Source organism: Nerophis lumbriciformis, linkage group LG17 (assembly GCF_033978685.3).
Source record: "Nerophis lumbriciformis linkage group LG17, RoL_Nlum_v2.1, whole genome shotgun sequence".
Classification (NCBI taxonomy): Eukaryota; Metazoa; Chordata; class Actinopteri; order Syngnathiformes; family Syngnathidae; genus Nerophis; species Nerophis lumbriciformis.
The window spans coordinates 36898276-36913655 of NC_084564.2; the positions used below are offsets into that span (position 1 = coordinate 36898276).

The window sequence follows — 15380 nt, forward strand, 5'->3', positions numbered from 1 at the left end:
AGATAATACAAGCATGTTTAACACATATAGTTAATATTGGTAATAAGTTAAAGGTGTTTAAAGATAATACAAGCATGTTTAACACATATAGTTAATATTGGTAATAAGTTAAAGGTGTTTAAAGATAATACAAGCATGTTAACACATATAATTAATATTGTTAACAACTTAAATGTGTTTAAAGATAATACAAGCATGTTTAACACATATAGTTAATATTGTTAATAAGTCAAAGGTGTTTAAAGATAATGCAAGCATGTTTAACACATGTAGTTAATATTGTTAATAAATTAAAGGTGTTTAATGATAATACAAGCATGTTTAACACATATAGTTAATATTGTTAATAAGTTAAAGGTGTTTAAAGATAATGCAAGCATGTTTACCACATATAGTTAATATTGTTAATAAGTTAAATGTGTTTAAAGATAATGCAAGCATGTTTAACACATATAGTTATTATTGGTAATAAGTTAAAGGCGTTTAAAGACAATACAAGAATGTTTAACACATATAGTTAATATTGTTAACAAGTTAATGGCGTTTAAAGATAATACAAGCATGTTTAACACTTATAGTTAATATTGGTAATGAGTTAAAGGCGTTTAAAGATAATACAAGAATGTTTAACACATATAGTTAATATTGTTAACAAGTTAATGGCGTTTAAAGATAATACAAGCATGTTTAACACTTATAGTTAATATTGGTAATGAGTTAAAGGCGTTTAAAGATAATACAAGAATGTTTAACACATATAGTTAATATTGTTAACAAGTTAATGGCGTTTAAAGATAATACAAGCATGTTTAACACTTATAGTTAATATTGGTAATAAATTAAAGGTGTTTAATGATAATACAAGCATGTTTAACACATATAGATTAATATCTTTCATGAAGACAAGAATATAAGTTGGTGTATTACCTGATTCTGATGACTTGCATTGATTGGAATCAGACAGCGGTGCTGATAACGTCCGCATTTTCGAATGGAGGAGAAAAAAAGTCCTCCTTTCTGTCCAATACCACATGAAAGTGGTTGGTTTTTGGCATCTTATTTGTCCAGCTTCCGTACTCCTTTGTATACACTTTACAAGAAAGACATTGTCGGCAAACTCCGTAGCTTGCTAGCTTGTGCACGCCAGCTTTCTGAGACTCTTATTTTGTTAGTGCAGGCAGGATGAAGCAGAGCTTTTATTGTGCAACTGTGCAGTCGGTCTTTGGAGTTTTGACGACAGGTACGTCTGTTGAAATAAAGTGTTTCTCGCCTTCCTGTCGGTCATTTTAATGAGCTGGCAGCAGCCAGCGTCATCTCAGAAGACCCTCGGGTGCCGTGAATGTCAATCAAGTGACGTCATAGTGAAGATTTATGATCGCTCATTTTTAGGACTATTTTTTTAATGCCTGGCTGGCGATCGACTGACACACCCTCCGCGATCGACCGGTAGCTCGCGATCGACGTAATGAGCACCCCTGAACTAGAGGTCATAAGAGTGTTGGTAGTATTTGCTCTAATGTTGCTGCCAATTGAAAGAATACTTAATTCTATTTGGAACTGATGGAAGACAAAAAAGGAATAACGAAGTGAAGTAAAGTAATAAGAGGAGGTTATAGGCTCTGTGAGACTGTTATCAATACTGTTCAGTACAATCGATACGACTGTTAAAGTAGCCTTTAATGGACCTCGTGCAGAAGTGTGTTAATCAGCAGTCTTCTGCTTTGAAGATGAGTTGAGCCAAGATGGTTGCATAAAGCAAACTTGCATTTCTTGATCATTAATTACCTCCACCAAGGCAACCAACATTTGCAGAGAGATGGGCCGAGGAAAACTACGGCAAATCTAAGCTACAGTCGTGGTCAAAAGTGTGCATACACTTGTAAAGAACATCATGTCATGGCTTTTTTGTTTCATCTGACCACAGAACTTTCCTCCAGAAGGTCTTATCTTAGTCCATGTGATGTCGGATGAAACAAAAATTCAGCTGTTTGGCCACAATACCCAGCAATATGTTTGGAGGAGAAAAGGTGAGGCCTTTAATCCCAGGAAAACCATTCCTACCGTCAAGCATGGTGGTGGTAGTATTATGCCCTGGGCTTGTTTTGCAGCCAATGGAACTGGTGCTTTAAATGGGACAATGAAAAAGGAGGATTACCTCCAAATTCTTCAGGACAACCTAAAATCATCAGCCCGGAGGTTGGGTCTTGGGCAAACAGGACAATGCTCCCCAAACACACGTCAAAAATGGTAAAGGAATGGCTAAATCAGGCTAGAATTAAGGTTTTATAATGGACTTCCCAAATGTCCTGACCTAAATGTATGGACAATGCTAAAGAAACAAGTCCATGTCAGAAAACCAACACATTTAGCTGAACTGCACCAATTTTTTTTTTTAGATAAGATAAGACCTTCTGGAGGAACATTTTGTGGTCAGATGAAACAAAAATGGAGATGTTTGGCCACAATACCCAGCAATATGTTTGGAGGAGAAAAGGTGAGGCCTTTAATCCCAGGAACACAAGGCCTACCGTCAAGCATGGTGGTGGTAGTATTATGCTCTGGGCCTGTTTTGCTGCCAATGGAACTGGTGCTTTACAGAGAGTAAAATGGGACAATGAAAAAGGAGGATTACCTCCGAATTCTTCAGGACAGCCTAAAATCATCAGCCCGGAGGTTGGGTCTTGGGCGCAACAGGACAATGCTCCCCAAACACACGTCAGAAATGGTAAAGGAATGGCTAAATCAGGCTAGAATTAAGGTTTTATAATTGGACTTCCCAAAGTTCTGACCTAAATGTATGGACAATGCTAAAGAAACAAGTCCATGTCAGAAAGCCAACACATTTAGCTGAACTGCACCAATTTTTTTTAGATAAGATAAGACCTTCTGGAGGAAAATTTTGTGGTCAGATTAAACAAAAATGGAGCTGTTTGGCCACAATACCCAGCAATACGTTTGGAGGAGAAAAGGTGAGGCCTTTACTCCCAGGAACACAAGGCCTACCGCCAAGCATGGTGGTGGTAGTATTATGCTCTGGGCCTGTTTTGCTGCCAATGGAACTGGTGCTTTACAGAGAGTAAAATGGGACAATGAAAAAGGAGGATTATGTCCAAATTCTTCAGGACAACCAAGGAGGTTGGGTTTTGGGCACAGTTGGGTGTTCCAACAGGACAATGACCCCAAACACACGTCAAAAGTGGTAAAGGAATGGCTAAATCAGGCTAGAATGGAGGTTTTAGAATGGCCTTCCCGAAGTCCTGACTAAAACGTGTGAACAATGCTGAAGAAACAAGTCCAGGTCAGAAAACCAACACATTTAGCTGAACTGCACCAATTTTGTCAAGAGGAGTGGTCAAAAATTCAAGCAGAAGCTTGTGGATGGCTACCAAAAGTGCCTTATTGCAGTGAAACTTGCCAAGGGACATGTAAGCACATAGTTGGAACACCCAACTGCGCCCAAGACCCAACCTCAGGGCTGATAATTTTAGGTTGTCCTGAAGAATTTGGAGGTAAACCTTCTTTTTCATTGTCTCATTTAAAGCACCAGTTCCATTGGCAGCAAAACAGGCCCGGAGCATAATACTATCACCACCATGCTTGACGGTAGGTATAGTGCTCCTGGGTTTAAAAGCCTCACCTATTCTCCTCCAAACCTATTGCTGGGTATTGTGGCCAAACAGCTCATGGTTTGTTTCATCTGACCACAGAACTTTCCTCAAGAAGGTCTTATCTTTGTCCATGTGTTGTAAGATGAAACAAAAATGTAACATTTTGTCAAGAAAATTTAACCAGAAGCCTACCAAAAGTGCCTTATTGCAGTGAAACTTGCCAAGGGACATGTAAGCAAATTTTAACATTGCTGTATGTATACTTTTGACCCAGCACATTTGCTCACATTTTCAGTAGACTCATGATAAATTCATAAAAGAGTGTATGTAAACTTTTGACCACGACTGTAGTAGGGACAATGCCAGAGTATTCCATTGCTGTAGATGGCACGGAACGTGCTACAAACTGTACGGTTACTAAGTACTATTGAAACAAGGTGACTGGGAATCTCTTTTCATATTTAAAATTTGTATTTGTAATTTAATTGCACATTTTCACATTGACAATGAAGCAGACCGCATGAAAATCAATTGAGAAATAAGCGGATTATGTAGTTATAGCTATGTTTGTTTTACGATAGGCAACCAGCGGCTCAAGAGCTCCGACTTAGTGGCTCCCTGGAGTTTTTTCAAAAAATGCATACACATGTTTGTTTTAATATGGTTTCTTTAGGACAAACATTCCTAACTGTTAGAAATCCCACTGTTAATATTAAACATTTTTTACTGATGAGAGTATTTGGCGAGCGCCGTTTTGTCCTAATTTCAGCGGTCTTTGAACTCGCCGTAGTTTGATTACATGTACAACTTTCTATGACACTGCCACAGAAATACGTCTTTTATGGCCCTCCTTCTTTGTCTCATTTTGTCCACCAAACTTTTTGTGCTGTGCATGAATGCACAAAGGTGGGCTTTGTTGAAGTTATTGACGTGTGTGGAGTGCTAATCAGGCATATTTGGTCACTGCATGATTGCAAGCTAATCGATGCTAACATGCTATCTCGACTAGCTGTATGTATATAATGCATCATTATGCCTCATTTGTAGCTATATTTGAGCTCATTTAAAGGGGAACATTATCACCAGACCTATGTAAGCGTCAATATATACCTTGATGTTGCAGAAAAAAGACCATTTATTTTTTTAACCTATTTCCGAACTCTAAATGGGTGAATTTTGGCGAATTAAACGCCTTTCTAATATTCGCTCTCGGAGCAATCCGCCATTTTCTCAAACACCGAGTCAAATCAGCTCTGTTATTTTCCGTTTTTTTCGACTGTTTTCCGTACCTTGGAGACATCATGCCTCGTCGGTGTGTTGTCGGAGGGTGTAACAACACGAACAGGGACGGATTCAAGTTGCACCAGTGGCCCAAAGATGCGAAAGTGGCAAGAAATTGGACGTTTGTTCCGCACACTTTACCGACGAAAGCTATGCTACGACAGAGATGGCAAGAATGTGTGGATATCCTGCGACACTCAAAGCAGATGCATTTCCAACGATTAAGTCAAAGAAATCTGCCGCCAGACCCCCATTGAATCTGCCGGAGTGTGTGAGCAATTCAGGGACAAAGGACCTCGGTAGCACGGCAAGCAATGGCGGCAGTTTGTTCCCGCAGACGAGCGAGCTAAACCCCCTGGATGTCTTGGCTCGCACCGTTCCTTATGCCACTGAAGATGATCAAGAGAAGAATATCGACCCTAGCTTCCCTGGCCTGCTGACATCAACTCCAAAACTAGACAGATCAGCTTTCAGGAAAAGAGCGCGGATGAGGGTATGTCTACAGAATATATTAATTGATGAAAATTGGGCTGTCTGCACTCTCAAAGTGCATGTTGTTGCCAAATGTATTTCATATGCTGTAAACCTAGTTCATAGTTGTTAGTTTCCTTTAATGCCAAACAAACACATACCAATCGTTGGTTAGAAGGCGATCGCCGAATTTGTCCTCGCTTTCTCCCTTGTCACTGGCTGTCGTGTCGTTTTCGTCGGTTTCGCTTGCATACGGTTCAAACCGATATGGCTCAATAGCTTCAGTTTCTTCTTCAATTTCGTTTTCGCTACCTGCCTCCACACTACAACCATCCGTTTCAATACATGCGTAATCTGTTGAATCGCTTAAGCCCCTGAAATCCGAGTCCGAATCCGAGCTAATGTCGCTATAGCTTGCTGTTCTTTCCGCCATGTTTGTTTGTATTCACTATGTGACGTCACAGGAAAATGGACGGGTGTTTATAACGATGGTTAAAATCAGGCACTTTGAAGCTTTTTTTTAGGGATATTGCGTGATGGGTAAAATGTTGAAAAAAACTTCGAAAAATATAATAAGCCACTGGGAACTGATTTTTAATGGTTTTAACCATTCTGAAATTGTGATAATGTTCCCCTTTAATTTCCTTTACTTATGTCCTCTGTGTATTTACTTTATATTTGCATGTCTCATGACACATTATCTGTGTGTAATATTGGCTGCATTTCTCATAGTTGTTTGTGTACCATGAATTGATTAACGTGGACCCCGACTTAAACAAGTTGAAAAACTTATTTGGGTGTTACCATTTAATGGTCAATTGTACGGAATATGTACTGTACTGTGCAATCTACTAATAAAAGTTTCAATCAATCAATCAATCAATGTTGTTCCAGACCACAGCAAACGTTACCCAACTTGCAAAGATTGTAATAAATCCATTAGAAGAAAACAGCCTGCCGTTTCCTTTATCTTGGACACGCACATCTATACATTTGGCCATTCTATGCCAGGAGTTATCTCACCTTCTGAGAAGCCTCGGTTTTACTAATGTTGTAAAAATGTGTAGATTACTGTCAACTGGCACATACTCATTTTGATAGTAGGCTGATATAGACACTTACTTCACGTGTTTCCTTCATTATAATACTTAAACAAGGCTTGTATTTGTTGGAGGCTCCAGACAGATAATTGTTTGTATTTTTGGTCCAATATGGCTCTGTAGAAGCCTCTTGCTTCCGGGTTCATCGGACCACCAGTTACCGACATGACAGCATGATTTGATACAAAGATTTATTTTTCAATAAATGTCTTTCGTCTTGCTTTTCAGCCATCGGGTTGTGTCAGTCTTCTCCTTCTCGCTCGAGCACATGAATGGTTTCTCCCAGCGTGTCGTCTGTCTTGTTCTGTTGTTATTAGTGGCCGTGTGTCACCAACCGCCATCACCAACAACAACCAACCCTCTCCTTCCCGACTGCTGCCTTTAACAGAGCGACAGGTGATCACACAAACACTCACAGCTGTGTCATTTACGCACCTGTCGCTGGTCTCGAAGCCGGTCCACACACCTCGCTTCGCTGCAGGCCCGCAGGCCACTCCCCCCCACCCCCCACAGGCTCTTTCAACATTTCGGGTTGCCAACCCCTGCCTATCAATAACGAATAATTCACAGGATTAAAGGGTGAGGAACATACCGCCATCTGATATTTGTGTCATATGTATCATTTATACTGTATACATACAGTATTGGTCACAATTTATGGCTGTTAGGATTTGCAAGCATTCTATCAATTTGACAAGCGGTTATATTCCTTGCGTAACTCTTAGCATTGTTCATTTGGCCTTGGAAGAGGTCGCTTCTCTATTGCGTGCCATGACAGTTCATTATTGTGGTGCCTGAAAATGTCTCAGTGCAAACTGTTGGCAATCACATCATATTCTATTTGTCCTGTTGTATTTATCATTGAAATACTATTGTTCTTGGGTTACTCATTGGGCTATATCTGGGACCTCGGATATTACATTTATTGCCGTAATGTGTGCATGATTATGAGCAGGAACCCGACAATACCGACTGACCCACAAGGTGTATCGAATGGAAAAGCTTGCCTACGCACAAAATCAACTGGAAAAGTTGCGGACAGTATTTTCCACGCAATGTATGTGAGCTTTAAACATGCAATGGAGGAAGTCATATATCCCTCCCAAATGTACTTATGTCAGTGACCTGTCAGCCGTAACCTTGCTCACCCATTAGACCAGGGGTCGGCAATCCCAAACTTTGAAAGAGCCACATTGGACCAAAAATACAAAAAACAAATCAATCTGGATGTCAGGTTCAAACACTGATGACATCTATTAATCAGACAAGAAGCAAGGAATCATGCAGAGACATAGTTCAATTTAGCTCATGGGGAGAACGCATGGAGCTGCACACTTCGTCCCAGTCTCGCCCTACGCTCTAAGGTACAGCTCCCGCGTTCCTCTATTTATTCAGGAGTTACCCAGTCAACATCACTGAGGCCGCCTCTAAAAGGAGTGGTCACATATATCATGCAAAGCAACTCCAGTACGCACAATACGTGACGGAATGTGCTGGGGGGCCTTGTGATTTCGCCTTGTCTCTGCTTCGTCTGCGTGCTGTCGTCTTATCTGCGTTGAGGTCCTTGAAGTCCTTGGCTGTTAGCGGGCGAAAACAAAGATAACATCTGCGGCTGAGGCCACCCCTCGGACAAGAAGTTAGATTGAAAAATTACAGCTTGAGCACAATAGCTAATAACTATAGCAACGGACTTTAAGCATACTAAAGTTGTGTGATAATATATATGCATGATTATTCTAACACTGGAGCCGCAAAAGATGAAAAGCCGAATGTAAGTTATAATGAAGGCAAGACATGATTAGCTATAATAGCTTACTATCAAAAGGACTATGTGTCGCAGGCTGAAGCAAATCTTCGTTGACATAAATGTTGAAATTGAATATTTATTCTCCACATTTTTACAACATTAGAAACCGTTAGTAAATCAGAGGCTACTCAGAAGGTGAGATAACTCCTGGAAATTACTGGCCAAAGGTATAGATGTGTGTGTCCAAGTTAAAGGAAACGGCAGGCTGTCTTCTTTTAATAGATTTATTACAATCTTTGGCAAGGCAGGTAATGTTTGCTGTGGTCTGGAACAACATGGCACACAAACAACTATCCGAAATGTGTCAGACATGCAAAACTGAATTATATATAAAGAGGATACAAGTAAAGGACACTTTGAGTACCTTGAAGGTAGAAAAGCGCTATACAAGTATAACCCATTTATCATTTATCATTAAATGAGCTCAAATATACGTACAAATGAGGCATAATGATGCAATATGTACAAAGCCTATCTCAGCTGCATTAGGGCGGAAGGCAACGTATACCTTGGACAAGTCTCCGCCTCATCGCAGGGCCAACACAGAGAGACAGACAACATTCACACTCGCATTCACACACTAGGGCCAATTTAGTGCCAACTCCACGCAGAAACGAGTCAATAACATCAACAAAGCTCACCTTTGTGCATTCAAGCACAGCATAAAATGTTTGGTGGACAAAATGAGACAAAGGAGTGAAATGTTTGTATTTTTCCACCCATTTTTTCCCCTCCATCTTTCTCCAATTTCAAGCCTTCTTTAAAAATGCTCCAGGGAGCCACTAGGGCAGTACTAAAGAGCCGCGGATTGCTGACCCCTGCTTTAGACCCCCAGAACCCAAATTTGCTCTGCTTCTGACTAAGCACCTTATTTATGTTCCTATTCCTCTTCAATGACTTACATTTGTTAGACGGAGATTTTCGGCAAACCATCCATCCATTTTCTAGCGTTTGTCCCTTTCGGGGTCGCGGGGGGCGGGGGGCTGGAGCTTATCTCAACTGCATTCGGGCGGTAGACGGGATACACCCTGGACAAGATGCCACCCCATCGCAGGGCCAACACGGATAAACAGACAACATTCACACACTAGGGCCAATTTAGTGCCAACTCCACGCAGAAACGAGTCAATAACATTAACAAAGCTCACCGTTGTGCATTCACGCACAGCATAAAACGTTTGGTGGACAAAATGAGACAAAGGGCCAACACGGATAAACAGACAACATTCACGCTCACATTCACACACTAGGGCCAATTTAGTGTTGCCAATCAACCTATCCCCAGGTGCATGTCTTTGGAGAGGGTTGCTGGAGCCTATCTCAGCTGCATTCGGGCGGAAGGCGGGTTACACCCTGGACAAGTCGCTGCCTCATCGCAGGACCAACACAGATAGACCGACAACATTCACACTCGCATTCACACACTAGGGCCAATTTAGTGCCAACTCCACTTAGAAACGAGTCAATAACATCAACAAAGCTCACCTTTGTGCATTCACGCACAGCATAAAACGTTTGGTGGACAAAATGAGACAAAGGAGTGAAATATTTGTATTTTTCCCCCCATTTTTTCCCCCCATCTTTCTCCATTTTCGATCCTTCTTTAAAAATGCTCCAGGGATCCACTCGAGCAGCACTAAAGAGCCGCGGATTGCTGACCCCTGCTTTAGACCCTCAGAACCCAAATTTGCTCTGCTTCTGACTAAGCACCTTATTTATGTTCCTATTCCTCTTCAATGACTTACATTTGTTAGACAGAGATTTCCGGCAAACCATCCATCCATCCATCCATTTCCTACCGCTTGTGGAGCCTATCTCAGCTGCATCCGGGTGGAAGGCGGTGTACACCCTGGACAAGTCGCCATCTCATCGCAGGGCCAACACAGATAGACAGACAACACTCACACTCGCATTCACACACTACGGCCAATTTAGTGCCAACTCCACGCAGAAACGAGTCAATAACATCAACAAAGCTCACCTTTGTGCATTCACGCACAGCATAAAACGTTTGGTGGACAAAATGAGACAAAGGGCCAACACGGATACACAGACAACATTCACACTCACATTCACACACTAGGGCCAATTTAGTGTTGCCAATCAACCTATCCCCAGGTGCATGTCTTTGGAAAGGGTTTCTGGAGCCTATCTCAGCTGCATTCGGGCGGTAGGCAGGGTACACCCTGGACAAGTCGCCACCTCATCGCAGGGCCAACATGGATAAACAGACATTCACACACCAGGGCCAATTTAGTGCCAACTCCACGCAGAAACGAGTCAATAACATCAACAAAGCTCACCTTTGTGCATTCAAGCACAGCATAAAATGTTTGGTGGACAAAATGAGACAAAGGAGTGAAATATTTGTATTTTTCCCCCCATTTTTCCCCCCATCTTTCTCCATTTTCAAGCCTTCTTTAAAAATGCTCCAGGGAGCCACTAGGGCAGCACTAAAGAGCCGTGGATTGCTGACCCCCGCATTAGACACCCAGGGCCCAAATTTGCTCTGCTTCTGACGAAGCACCTTATTTATGTTCCTTTTTCCTCTTCAATGACTTACATTTGTTAGACAGAGATTTCCGGCAAACCATCCATCCATCCATCCATTTTCTACCGCTTGTGGAGCCTATCTCAGCTGCATCCGGGCGGAAGGCGGGGCACACCCTGGACAAGTTGCCATCTCATCGCAGGGCCAACATGGATAGACCGACAACATTCACACTCGCATTCACACACTAGGGCCAATTTAGTGCCAACTCCACGCAGAAACGAGTCAATAACATCAACAAAGCTCACCTTTGTGCATTCACGCACAGCATAAAACGTTTGGTGGACAAAATGAGACAAAGGGCCAACACGGATACACAGACAACATTCACACTCACATTCACACACTAGGGCCAATTTAGTGTTGCCAATCAACCTACCCCCAGGTGCATGTCTTTGGAGAGGGTTGCTGGAGCCTATCTCAGCTGCATTCGGGCGGAAGGCGGTATACACCCTGGACAAGTCGCCACCTCATCGCAGGGCCAACACGGATAAACAGACAACATTCACACACTAGGGCCAATTTAGTGCCAACTCCACGAAGAAACGAGTCAATAACATCAACAAAGCTCACCTTTGTGCATTCACGCACAGCATAAAACGATTGGTGGACAAAATGAGACAAAGGAGTGAAATATTTGTATTTCCCCCCCCCATTTTTTCCCCCCATCTTTCTCCATTTTCCATCCTTCTTTAAAAATAGTCCAGGGAGCCACTCGGGCAGCACTAAAGAGCCGCGGATTGCTGACCCCCGCATTAGACCCTCAGAACCCGAATTTGCTCTGCTTCTGACTAAGCACCTTATTTATGTTCTTATTCCTCTTCAATGACTTACATTTGTTAGACGGAGATTTACGGCAAACCATCCATCCATTTTTCTACCGTTTGTCCCTTTCGGTGTCGCGGGGGGCTGGGGGCTAGAGCCTATCTCAACTGCATTCGGGCGGTAGGCGGGGTACACCCTGAACAAGTCTCCACCCCATCGCAGGGCCAACACGGATAAACAGACAACATTCACACACTAGGGCCAATTTAGTGCCAACTCCACGCAGAAACGAGTCAATAACATCAACAAAGCTCACCTTTGTGCATTCAAGCACTGCATACAATGTTTGGTGGACAAAATGAGACAAAGGAGTGAAATATTTGTATTTTTCCACCCATTTTTTGCCCCTCCATCTTTCTCCAATTTCAAGCCTTCTTTAAAAATGCTCCAGGGAGCCACTAGGGCAGTACTAAAGAGCCGCGGATTGCTGACCCCTGCTTTAGACCCCCAGAACCCAAATTTGCTCTGCTTCTGACTAAGCACCTTATTTATGTTCTTTTTCCTCTTCAATGACTTACATTTGTTAGACGGAGATTTTCGGCAAACCATCCATCCATTTTCTAGCGTTTGTCCCTTTCGGGGTCGCGGGGGGCAGGGGGCGGGGGGCTGGAGCCTATCTCAACTGCATTCGGGCGATAGACAGGATACACCCTGGACAAGTCGCCACCCCATCGCAGGGCCAACACGGATAAACAGACAACATTCACACACTAGGGCCAATTTAGTGCCAACTCCACGCAGAATCGAGTCAATAACATCAACAAAGCTCGCCTTTGTGCATTCACGCACAGCATAAAACGTTTGGTGGACAAAATGAGACAAAGGGCCAACACGGATACACAGACAACATTCACACTCACATTCACACACTAGGGCCAATTTAGTGTTGCCAATCAACCTATCCCCAGGTGCATGTCTTTGGAAAGGGTTTCTGGAGCCTATCTCAGCTGCATTCGGGCGGTAGGCGGGGTACACCCTGGACAAGTCGCCACCTCATCGCAGGGCCAACATGGATAAACAGACATTCACACACCAGGGCCAATTTAGTGCCAACTCCACGCAGAAACGAGTCAATAACATCAACAAAGCTCACCTTTGTGCATTCAAGCACAGCATAAAATGTTTGGTGGACAAAATGAGACAAAGGAGTGAAATATTTGTATTTTTCCCCACATTTTTCCCCCCATCTTTCTCCATTTTCTATCCTTCTTTAAAAATGCTCCAGGGAGCCACTAGGGCAGTACTAAAGAGCAGAGGTTTTCGGCAAACCCCGACTTGCAAATTAAACCGTCTACCCAAAAAAAAAAAAAAAAAAAAAAAATGGCCGCACAACCACAATATTTATTAGAGCGTAGTTTATTTGACGTGATTCTCTCAGGCAACTTGTGTTATTGCTCACCGCGGTCACTCTCCGTGCCGCCTCGTGTTTCCTGTTCAAACGAAGGAGTCCCGACATCCTAGTCGTGGTAAATACCACATTACAAAGTAGTAAAAAAAAAAAAAGCACATTTTATTCCTCGTTCTTTTTTACTCCTCCGCCCTGGCCATTATCTCTGCACAGTGCGGCCCACGTTGCAGGCATCTACTTCACCTCGGGGGGGGGGGGAGGCTGTCTTTGTCTGGAGCTCTCTCATCTGTGGGGGTCGCATCAGCCGCCCTGGAGGTACTGGTGCTGGCCGGCATGCCAAGTGCGTGGGCAGGCTAAGGGAACCATATGTTGTCTGTGAAATCGCTCAGCGGCAGCAAAAACTTTGGTCTTTTCGGTAGCTGACCAAAGGGAAAACTGCCGGGGCCGGCAGCTGGGAAGCGTGCGCGCTAGAGCAGGTATTTCTCAAAGACATTCTCGCCACGGCGGCGCCTCGTTGTGTATTCCGTCCACAGTTATTGCCTCCAAAGAGAATGATTAAACGAGCAGAAAAACAAGGCTCGCTTAGACTTCGTAGTCTCTTGCCACAAGTCGAATTTTTATCCCACTGGCCTATGATCAAATATGTGCCGCTTTATTTGTTTTTTACTGAGGGCTTTATAATAGCAATGGGGGTAGTGGCCTTGTAGTGCTTTAATATACTCTTATATATACCTTTTTAGAGCGGCCTTTTCCCCCACAGAGTAACAGTTTAGTTGGATCGACAACTGTCACAGTAAAAAAAAAAAAGCTAAAACTTTTATTGATTAGATACGATTTATTGGGAAATGGCTTTTTGACTTCTTTTGTTGTCCAAAACCCAAAACCAGTGAAGTTAGGCACGCTGTGTAATTCATGCAGTGGAAGCTGCTTTTTAAATGTTAATATCGCCCTCATTTAATCATCACATCCAAAGTTGTTGTGATTTAAAATGTGATTAATTGTGCAATCAATCCATGTTTATTTATATAGCCCTAAATCACAAGTGTCTCAAAGGGCTGCACAAGCCCCAACGACATCCTCGGTTCAGAGCCCACATAAGGGCAAGGAAAAACTCACAACCCAGTGGGATGTCAATGTGAATGACTATGAGAAACCTTGGAGAGGACCGGATGCAATGGACGTCGAGTGGGTCTAGCATAATATTGTGAAAGTCCAGGCTATAGTGGATCTAACATAATATTGTGAGAGTCCAGTCCATAGTGGATCTAACATAATAGTGTGAGAGTCCAGTCCATAGTGGATCTAACATAATAGTGAGAGTCCAGTCCATAGTGGATCTAACATAATAGTGAGAGTCCAGTCCATAGTGGATATAGCATAATATTGTGAGAGTCTAGTCCATAGTGGATCTAACATAATATTGTGAGAGTCCAGTCCATAGTGGATCTAACATAATAGTGTGAGAGTCCAGTCCATAGTGGATCTAACATAATAGTGAGAGTCCAGTCCATAGTGGATCTAACATAATAGTGAGAGTCCAGTCCATAGTGGATATAGCATAATATTGTGAGAGTCCAGTCTATAGTGGATCTAACATAATATTGTGAGAGTCTAGTCCATAGTGGATCTATCATAATAGTTTGAGAGTCCAGTCCACAGTGGATCTAACATAATAATGACAGTCCAGTCAATAGTGGATCTAACATAATAGTGTGAGACTCCAGTCCATAGTGGATCTAACATAATATTGTGAGAGTCCTGTCCATAGTGGATCTAACATAATATTGTGAGAGTCCAGTCCATAGTGGATCTAGCATAATATTGTGAGAGTCCAGTCCATAGTGGATCTAACATAATATTGTGAGAGTCCAGTCCATAGTGGATCTAACATAATAGTGAGAGTCCAGTCCATAGTGGATCTAACATAATAGTGTGAGAGTCTAGTCCATAGTGGATCTAACATAATAGTGTGAGAGTCCAGTCCATAGTGGATCTAACATAATAGTGAGAGTCCAGTCCATAGTGGATCTAACATAATAGTGTCAGAGTCTAGTCCATTGTGGATCTAACATAATAGTGTGAGAGTCCAGTCCATAGTGGATCTAACATAATAGTGTGAGAGTCTAGTCCATAGTGGATCCAACATAAGAGTGAGAGTCCAGTCCATAGTGGATCTAACATAATAGTGAGAGTCCAGTCCATAGTGGATCTAACATAATAGTGAGAGTCCAGTCCATAGTGGATCTAACATAATAGTGAGAGTCCAGTCCATAGTGGATCTAACATAATAGTGAGAGTCCAGTCCATAGTGGATCTAACATAATAGTGTGAGAGTCTAGTCCATAGTGGATCTAACATAATAATGTGAGAGTCTAGTCCATAGTGGATC

General features: G+C 42.4%; 1 protein-coding gene across 5 annotated transcripts in view; it reads left to right on the forward strand.

Annotated features, from left to right (window-relative positions):
* The window catches only part of lrfn1 (leucine rich repeat and fibronectin type III domain containing 1), a 706779-nt gene that overhangs the window by 326442 nt on the left and 364957 nt on the right, over nucleotides 1–15380 (forward strand). The window contains exon 1 of one of the 5 annotated variants that reach the window (XM_061973173.1): nucleotides 6767–6856. The exons of the other annotated variants lie outside the window; for them this stretch is intronic. The gene's annotated coding sequence lies outside the window, so the exon portion shown is untranslated. Of the gene's footprint in view, nucleotides 1–6766; nucleotides 6857–15380 lie in introns of those variants that run through there. 5 annotated transcript variants of the gene reach the window in all.